The sequence below is a fragment of the Neopsephotus bourkii genome, unplaced genomic scaffold (assembly GCF_033783945.1).
Source record: "Neopsephotus bourkii isolate Nb327-2 ecotype Australia unplaced genomic scaffold, CSIRO-AGI_Nbou_v1 NB_936, whole genome shotgun sequence".
NCBI classification, from domain to species: Eukaryota; Metazoa; Chordata; class Aves; order Psittaciformes; family Psittacidae; genus Neopsephotus; species Neopsephotus bourkii.
The window spans coordinates 481,531-491,886 of NW_026901430.1; positions in this window are offsets into that span (position 1 = coordinate 481,531).

Genomic DNA, 10,356 nt, shown 5'->3' on the forward strand with positions numbered 1-10,356 from the left:
TAATTGCATATCTACAGGTATTAAGTACCCTTGCACTCTCCTTCTCAGGCCATGAGTAAGAGTATAATATATGACATAATCTAATTGCAGGAAGATACTTGGAGCCTGATTCTAATTTAGGCAGTATCCTGTCATGGCCAGCATTCATTTCAAATGTATTTCAGAAGCCCCTGCTACATGAACATCATACAAAAGATGAGCATAACAGAGTCCCACCTGTTTAATGCAGATGACAGCATTTAAGTTCCAGTAATATTTACACTCAGACAAAGGGAAAAAGGGAAAGAAGAGTTTCTTCCAAACACCTCTCCTTTTCCTAACCACAGAATATGAATCTGACAGGGGGAGAAAAGCAGTGGAGAATTTTTTTCCATTTTATTCATATACAAAGCTCTAATTCAAGGAGCTGGGATAGGAAAGCTACTTACGCATATTCGTGCATCAGTTCTCAGTTAAAGTCTGAACTTTGTTATCTGTGTCATTGGAAACAATGTCCTGACGTGCTGGGAAGGCCAGTATCATGTTAGAAACAAGCACATGGGCAAAGATAAGGCTGTTTCTTTAACAGAATATGTGTGGGGGTGATGGCAGCTGTCTAGAATTTATGACTACATCATTTTCCCTTAGCTTCAGTGTGATTTCATCTCTTTATGGTTTAAAACAGGTGGATCCTGCTTTGAAACAGTCTCATAAAATCAACAGGTAAAGCTTCCCTATTGCAACTGTACCTTAAGCCAGAAAGGCTTGATGCTGGGCTACTCAGTAGGCACAGCAGGAGCTGTGTGATGGAGAGGAGCAGGTCTGAGCCCTGTGGATCGAATAAGGGCAGCAGTCAGCCCTGCGCCAGACCAGAGAGTTCAGTCTTTTTGATTATGGTAAAAGCAGGACCAGGACTAGTTCCCAGAGCTGAACCCTGAAACCCTGAGAACCAGGATTTGCACTAGCATGGAGGTGCCTAGCAGTAGAGGTACACAGGACTTGCAAAACCCTGAGCAGGCTAAGTGCCTAATTCTTAGTGAGTTAGCAAGCCATTTGTGCATTGCTTGTTAAGAGCAACTTGTTGCTGAATGTCCCTTCTGCTGATCTTTTGGGGGAAGAGGAGTTCAGCAGAATTAAGCCCCTTTATGAAGTGGGGCCAAGAAACATTGCATGGTGCATTGCTTCAGTGAGGACTGCAGTTTGCGTGCTGCCACGTGGTGAAGGTTGCTGCAGTGCAAAGTGGGGTTCTGTATTCATAGGGCACCCTGGCACTTTGTGAAGTTTCAGACTTGAACATCTCAGTCACTTCAGATGATTATTGTTTTAAAATGCACTGCAGCCAGCCTCCCATAATAGGAATCAAACTGAGTTCTGTTTTGGCCTCTTAATCTGCCTGAGCATGGCCAAATAAAGGTATCTTTGCCTTCAGAAGTAATGTTTGCCTTCCAGCAAAACCAGTCTGGATGAATTCACACCATTCCATGCAAGCAAAATCATTTTGAGTCAAACTTGGATAAGAAAAGCACCGAGGAATCCATAACTGCAGGGACTGTTTGTCCTATCACACCAAGGAGATGTCCCATGTTCTGTGGCTAGTCTTCAGTCATTTGCAATTAGCAACAAGTGTTAGAATCACATCAGCAAATAACTTCAAGCATCTAGTGCCAAGACAAATAGACTCCTTTAAGACAATTATGAAGAGTATTTTACAGGTTTGCCAGTTACCTCAAATACTGCAAAACTGGCGTTTCTTCATACTAATCGTTGCCTTTTTAACTGAATGTTCAGCGAATGCAATGTGATTTGTTTGGTTTTGTTTTGCTTTGTTTTCTCTTTAAACTTGTATTTGCACTATTTCTCATTCAGGCTCCAAAGTAACAGCCAGCGAGCATTTGAACCAAACAATGTAAGCCAAAGAGGTCCTGAACAGGCAAGCTGCTCTGCTAGCACCTAGTAGGGAGGGGAGCAGCTGGAGCACAACAAGGCATCTCCCCAGGACACAGAGTCACTGCTGAACTAAACTATGCAAAATGATAGTTCGTTTTCTGCTGTAGGGTCCGAGCCCAACTCTTGCCATGGTCTTTGCAGGGGAAAGGCTAAATACCTGCTGGGCTGGGGTGGGACCTGAGCCGCACCATACATATGCAGACCCTGCTGCCACCTCGCAGGGTGGGGATGGGTCTGCGATGGGCACTGTCCATCTAACAGCACAGAGAACTTGCCCTAGCACAACCTGTTCAGACGTGCTTTGGGTGTCCCAGTGTAAGCGAGTGATCCCGAAGGCTGGCTGGTTCAGCCACAGTTGGAATCCTGAGCTCAGTCCTGCTGGAGCTGAGGTTTGCGATAGGAAACATGAAAAGCAGGGAACATGGCTTCAGACAGAAAACACTGTGCCATTTGCTAGCACTTTGACACAGAGACAATGGATAGGATAGATTTTTATACCGATTTATTTTAAAACTACCCAAGTGGCTCTTTATTTTCATGTTAAATATGGTTAACAGGATACAGGTTATTTTGTTTACAGAAAAAGGGAAGTGTGTCTTAAACTGGGAATCCTAAGATGTGTCAGTTTCCCTATGGGAATCTAGCTTTAATCCAAATTTGGCTTTTAAGGAGATTCCAGAGGTTAAATCATGCTCTGCCAATCCCACCTGTTGCATACCTTGCCTTAAGTCTCAGAAATAACGTTGAAATCTCCTATAAGCTAGCTTTAAATCGCATGTTCTGGATATGACCTGGTGGTGTTGAATACCTATTGTAGCCCCAAAATCTAAACTGGTCCTAGTGGCCATAAACTTACAGAGAGGCAGTAATGCTCTGCAGGAAGAGGAATCTCTTACTACAAAGAAATATTTTAGGATGTTGCTAATGAATGTTGTTTATTATATTTAAGAAGAATGTAACCGATATATTTATATAAATATATATTGCATATGCTGTTTCCATTTTATCATTTGATTAAGAATCCTTTCCTATTGCTACTTTTGTTCCTAGATTCATCCCTATCCCTGTTAAAACTGTAATAAATCTGCCACTGGAACGCTTATTCCTTTTTTTCCACTTGCATTTATTTTTTTAATAAATATTTGGAACAACAGCTTTAGTGCAGATTTTGCTGTGCTCATGCAGTTCTGCAGACAGCAGATTCTGCCCATAGGTTGCAGCAATTATATTTCTATGCTCTCTTGACTGGATCTGTGTTTTTGGGAGCCTTACTGCTGCTTCTGAAGTGGGGAGGGTGGTCCATGTGTAACTGCCACTTGAACTCTTACAGACCAAGTTCCTGTTTCCTGAGAAGATGCCATGTCTAAGCTTGGTGTTAATGTAGCAAAGGCTGAGATTATCCAGTAAAATAAAAAACGGCTGAACCACCATGGAGCAGATGTGTTGAATGAACATCCCAAAGCAGAATTGCTGGGGTTTTTTGCTAATCTTTGCCAGCAGGCACTGGCCTTTATCTGCTGCTTCCCCTGCAATGCTCACTGATGTAACATGCGAAAGAAACCTGTTTATGATAGTTGCAGATCCCAGAACGTTGGAAAACTGTTGCACAGACTCATACCTGCTGTTTCCAAAACGTGGAACTGAATGAATTGAAATGTCAGAAATGAGGTGGTGTTATTTATTTACTTTCCTGCCACAAAGTATAGTAACTGGGAGATAAGATACAGCTATAAAAGATAAGAGGTGCCACAATCCAACATCAGGATGAAGTCTCATTCACAGTAACTATTTAGAAACCAATATTTGTCCTAATGTATTTACTTCCAAGCTTATAATTTATAACATCAATCCAGTCAGTAAAGAGCTGCTGCATATGTATTTAGAATTTTATTGGAAAAAAAGTAAATTACTGGCCCTAATGCAATATTTCCTATCATAAAAGCCCTGAGATAAGAAATTCAGAACAGATTCATGCAAGAGCTCTGTGATGAGATTGGTGATAAGAACCATAAAATTTGTATTGCGAAGATAGAATTTACAGTATGGGGTGCGAATTTTCCGCAGCAAACAAGGTGAATCTGAACCATTAACTGAAATATGCTTCTCTGTTTTCTCCCAGGCATGGTGTCCTGATAAGGTTTTCAACTCAAATAGCAGTTTCTAAGAAGTGAGGGCAACTTTAATGTCCTTTAGATTAGTGGATAATGGCTGTGCAGTCATGGCTTGCTTAGATTACTATTTAAATAGTCCTACCCATCAAACAGTTTCATAAATCTCTCCAGTTGAAGTGCAGAATTTATTTTGTATGTAGAATATCTTATGGGTAACACATTAAATAAATTGTGATGTCTTTTCTTCTACATTTGCTCCTCCTGTGAGCAAAACTTCTGAATTTCCATGGAAGCAGGGAAATTTACCTCAACTGTAAGAAGGTTGTTTTGCTTTGAGGTGGGTTTTGATAGGTGTGTAAGATAGAGTTATTGATGTGGCATTAAAATACAACCATCTCCCAGGTGAAAAGTGACAGATGTTCTGCTATGGAAGAAAACAACCATGGAAAAAAGTGAAAACCATTTGCAGGCAAGAAATTGCAGATTACATTTGTGGTTGAAATAGAAGAGGAATGTTTGGAGGGATTGTTCTTACTCAAACTGGAACTTGGCCAGGACAATGAAGTTAATGAACCTATTAATACAAGAAGTGACTCAGGGATTCTTGTGGTGCTGGGGCACAGAGCCAGTGTTGAGCCAGGTGTCTGGCTGCGGGAGTCCCTGCCACGAAACAGAGACAGAGGCAATACAGTAGGTAAAACTGGAGAAACCTAGAGGAAAACCAGAGTATACTTCTGAAAATACTACATACACAAATGTACTGGTAGTTAGAAGTTGAGTGAAATTTTGGTTTTGATGGGTTTTTTTGTGGGTTTTTTTGGTTTTTGGTTGGTTTGTTTTAATGAAAACCAAACATTTCCCTTCCTAACGCTTCTGAAATGGAGCACTACAGTCAGTCAACCTGAATGCTCTTTCCACAGGTATTTGTCCTGTCCCTACTGCAGCACCGCAGCTCCTTGTGACATCAGCCTGGTATGACTGGGGACAAATAATTTCCTCCAAGCTTCTCCTGCAAGAGGAAATGGGTCACAAAAAGCATTTCAGGAGACCAGGGCATGCACAGTACCACATCACTTGTGCTGGAGGTCAGGTTCCCACCGTGGTTATGCTGCTCTTCACATAGCAGGTGAGGCAGCTACCATCACAAGAGCTCCTTAGCAGCATCACCTGAGGAACCCATGCCTTGAGGAAATGGGGACTCTGCCAGGAATTCACAGCTAGAGCTTGAAGCAAGTATGTTCCCTCTTTCCCTCAGCTGTGATTTAGTTGTAAGTAAAACAAACTCAACAAACTCCTTACACTCTTGAAGGACTGGACTGGTTTGGTTTGCTGGTGGCTTTGGAGGGACCCAAGCTGCAGGGGTTGCAGCTTGGGCACAGCTACAATGTGGTTGATGGGCTGATGAGCTGCCCCTGATCAGGGCCATGTCACACCCAACTCCACCAGCTTAAATTGCATTGGGTACAGGTTCTTTTTTCCCCTGGTAGAGATGTCTAGAAGAGGCAGAAAGTGCTGTGCTATGGTCACCCATATCACCACATGTGCTGAGAGGTGAGGTTTGCTTTCTTGGTATGATGCTCTTTTTGCTGGGAAGTCAAAACACCTTTGGGAAAGCAAATATATCCTGTAGAGAAACAGAGCTGCTATGTTCTGGTAGTTTACAGCTTTCCCTGACCCGCTGGTGGTCATGCACGAATTAAGACAAATAAGGAATTTTCCACTAACAAAACCTGTCTCTGTTGCTGCCCTGTGCTGGCAGTGCCCACTTTGCAGCCTCCAACCTGTAGGTGTTTGGCTCTGCAACACTGAGGACTCATCCAAAGGAGCCCTGGTCAATAGGTCCTTGTCTGCAGGCCAATGCTGTAACAAAGGATCAGAAAGGTGAAGGAAAAAGAGCTGTGCTTTGGCCTGAAGTTTTCTGGATTCTGGACTAGATCTTACTTATATTGCTTTCCTCATTTATAGAAAGAAACATATATATATATATATATGCACACACGCAGAGCCTGAGTTATCTAAAAGGAATCAATACCAATCATAAGTTACAAAGTATTGACTGTATAAAAGTTCTGATTTTTTTCCTGGGTACTTCAAAGCAGATGCAAAATGCAGCAGGTGCTGATAATGTTTTTCTGCCCTTGGGAAAACTTGTCCCAGTAACCTGTTTATCTTGTTTATTTTGACATTTTACTGCCTGAATCTGCTCTGTAGCATGCAGGGTGGTTAGAGATGAAGTCTTACAGATTCACTTATACTTGAACAACTGAAAATCAGTAAGCTACAAGCAACAAAGAAAAATGTCTATTTTGTGTATGTGGACAAAGGCTTGTGTTTTTTTTACTGAAGAAATATCAGGAAATGCAGGGGTTTGCACTTTGTATATTAGTGATTAGAGAGTGTAAAATGAGCTTTGCTTTAGCTGCTATGTATATGCTTTTCCTTTACTTTTTCAATAGGTGACAGAAACCTGTTTATTTTTGGCATGTTCTTAGGACTGCACAGAAAAGTAATTTGAAAGTTGGTAGTATGGATGCTGAAGGATTCCTGTGCTCAGCAGTTTTAAAAAGTGAGGTTTGTAGAAGACGAAAAGCAAGGCAAATCCTGCTGGCTGATCTGCATGAGTCCAATAGGAATAGGTACTGCTCTGTGCTGTTGTGTGCCTGGCTCTGTAAGAGCTCAATAGTAGGGATGCTTCTACCCTGCTGAGCCGATCTAGGATGCTAGACTGGAGAGATTTGGGCAGGTTCCATTCTAAGAAGGAAATAAAGAGTTTGATTGTAACTGTGGGTCCCTGGGCTGACAGATTGTGTTGTTCCAGTTGCCAGACATTTCCCCCTCTGTGTTTTCTGATGCTAAAATTTTGGAAAGCAAAGAACTCCTGCTCTAAGTCTTGTGTTTGTAGCTGGTTGCTTGTCTTGGAGCTTGCTCGTGGGTATTGTTGATTGAGGAACTACTGTTACATACAAGTGACCTCAGGCAGCACTGAGCTGGGTTGGAGCAGCATAGTCTGGGATGGTAATTGCACAAAGTGTAAATCTTCACGCTTTTGTGGTAATCAGGCTTTTGGATTATGAATGAATTGCACCTCTCAAACTGCACTGTCATCTGGGGCTGCAGCATAGAGAACTTGCAGACTGCGATGGACATGGGATGGCCTTCCTGCAGCAATTTCTATAGCTCTTTTTATTCCAAATGCTTGTCCCTTGTTTTGGTCATAACTCTGATGACTTCCCTGCACAGTTGCATCTGAAATTCACCTTTTAAGTAAAATGAATCCCCAACAGCTGCCTGAATTCAGAGCTTTCAGCTGAGAGGGGTACGGCTGTTTAAAAGTAATACTAGCCATTAAGCCTCTCAGCTGCTAATTAAATGGACTATGTTGTGTGTAAATAAATCTATATTTTCATTTTGCAGCCAGACAGAATTTCATTAAGACACTTTAGTAGCTGTAAAGAGATAGCAGCAGCTAGCATTTTGGGGTATTCTGGGTTTAGTGCTTGTATGCCATCTTGTACTGATTACTAAGTACTTTAATGATATGTCTAGTAGAATTTATTTTTGCTTTGACAGGGGTATTAGGATGATAAATAGCTCATCAGAGTAAAATACAGCTGAGCTCAGAGGTGGTGCTTGGATCTTTAAGTCCGCAATCACTGCAGTTATTAGAAGAATATGTAAAAAGAGCAAGATAACTTTGTACACAACTCTATTTGTCAAACTTATTGCATATCAAATACTGATTTAAACTGCATTTTCTTTATACAGTAAATTCAGAAAGCCTCCTTTTTTACCATAGCCTTTCTATCTGTAGCTTTTTGATTAGTAGCTGGCATTGACTTTGTTTTTCTGTTTTGTGTCAACTTGAAGAGTGGAGGCTGCATAGTGGTTGAAGCAGGGGACTAAGGGGAGGTGACAATTTAGGGTATCTTGCCCCTTTCTCACTTGTTTTGTGACCTTGAAATGAAGCATGCTGTATTTTTTACCTTTGCTACATAGGTGTAGTTAATTATACTGCAAAGCACTGAGGAATTGACAAGTAACATTTATCTAAGGGAATTTCACAATGCTTTAATCTGCCATGTGATTTCTTTCTTTCTCATTAACCCTGCTGAATCAGGACCTTTGAAATGAAAATCAGAGTTGAACATCATTCTTGGAAGTGTAGAGGACTGAATAAGCCAGCTGCAACAACGCTTTGCAGACCCCTTTGTTATATATTGGCCTATGACAAAATCCAGGACTTGAGTGCTGGGTGACAGTTCTTACACTGTTGCTGTCTCCTGTTTTGTGGTTTTGGTTGTGGGGTTTTTGTTTGGTGTCATGGCTTGTTGTTTTGGTTTTCTTTTGTTACTGATGTGCTTCCCTGTGTATAAGGATGGGGGTTGAACCCAAACACCACGTGGCAGAAAACCACTGATAACAGAAAAACACGAAGAAACAAAGCCTGATGAGTTTTGATCTGGTATTTTAGCTCATGATTTCCCCCTGAACATGGTGTATGAAAAGCAGGAATATTTGTACTTTGCTACTGATGCTTCATGTCTAGGTTGGGTAAGAGTTTGCTTGGGAGGATAGTAACTTATCAACAGCAGGTGTGGCAACAGGAAGATGTTACCTTAGCAAGATGCTTGGATGTCAAACACTGTGCCCAGAAACATCCCCAAGTACCCCAATGTGGTTGTGATCTGATCAGCCTTGAAAAGAGTAGGATGATCCTTTTGTCCATAACACAGCAAGTGTTGTGAGAATGGTCAAAAGCAGTGGGAAAAAGACAAACAGGACCTGCCTGCCATGTTTAATTTGCTTAAATGTGTAGTTAGCAGTAACTTTGACCATAACCAGGCAAGCTAATTCATAATTTCCTTGTGATATTTGTTGTTTTAATGCAGACATAGGACTGACTTTGTTCATATGGTGTACATACTAATGTGTACTGTCTATCTGTGGTGTATTGTAGCCATTGTGATATCTCAAACGAGCCAGTTTTCTTTGGGAAAATTATTAGGAGTAATGAAACATTATTGGATTTTATGCAATATTATTTGACCATACTGAGTAGCTGTCCCTCCAGAGCCTGGGTTGTGCATACCTGTGTGTGGATTAAACTCCGACTGTAAGTGTAACAGGGAGAAAACAGCAGGTCTGTTTTTGTTTGTTTCCCAGTAGAGTGAGCAAGGCTAATGTCACTGATATCTCTGGTTGCATTAATGTGACACTAGTATAGGAAGAGAACTGGGTGCAATGCAGTAGGATATGGTTGGAGTTTTTTTAATCAGTTAGAAATTAAATCTCTTGGAGTTTTTCCTAAGATATTAATGTTCAGATGGGATGGGGGCTACCTTAGCTGGAGTTGGCATGCAAAAGCAGCAGCCCTTTTAAGAAAGCTGCAGTCTCTGTGAGGCTGGAGGTCAGTCCTTCCCATTATACTGATTCCTTCTGCTATAAAAATTCATTTCCCTATTCTACAAAACTATGTTGAGTCTGAATTGAATATTCTTATAACTAATGACTGGAGAGAGAAATCTGAGACACTGCATTAATATGTATATATATAAAAACACAGGTATATTGTTACTGCTGGAGTCTTTCAGTTAGAAGAAATGTAGCAGGTTGTTGTGTGAACAACTGAGTGATGTATTCAGGTGGAAAATGTGTATTTTAAGCTAGAATGAAAGCCTATCAAAGGTGAGGCATAACTTGTGCTCTCAACAAGAATGTTTTATCACTTTAGAATAGAATCATTTAGATTGGGGAAAGAAGTTTAAGATGAACGAGTCCAACTGTTAACCAAGTCCACCACTAAACCATGTCCCTAAGGGCTACATCTACACAGCTTTTAAATACCCCCAGAGATGATGACTCCACCACTTCCTCGAGCAGCCTGTTCCAGTGCTTGATAACCCTTTCAGGGAAGAATATTGCTGTTATGCTGGTAAAGAATAATTAACATTATGATATTCCTTTCTGCAAGGGTAAATGCAATCACTTCTTCATTTAACTGACTTTTGATAACAATCAGGTGATATTAAGGTATTCTATTTTATGCCCTCTATTCTGTTAACAGTGGAGGATATAATTCAAAGGGGAAGTAACACGAATAAAGTTTGCAAAGCTGAACAGTGATTGCTCTGAAGGCTCCCTGGTTATGGGATCTACGTCCCTGGTCAGTCCAGAGCTCTGCAGTCACATATGCCAGGAGCACCATCTCCCTGGCTTGGGACTGATGGCGTGGCCTGCGGGATGACTTCTACCACAGAGTCCTTCACAGCTGTGATTTAAGCCCAGACTCACTGGCAAAGCATGAGACTGAAAAATCCTT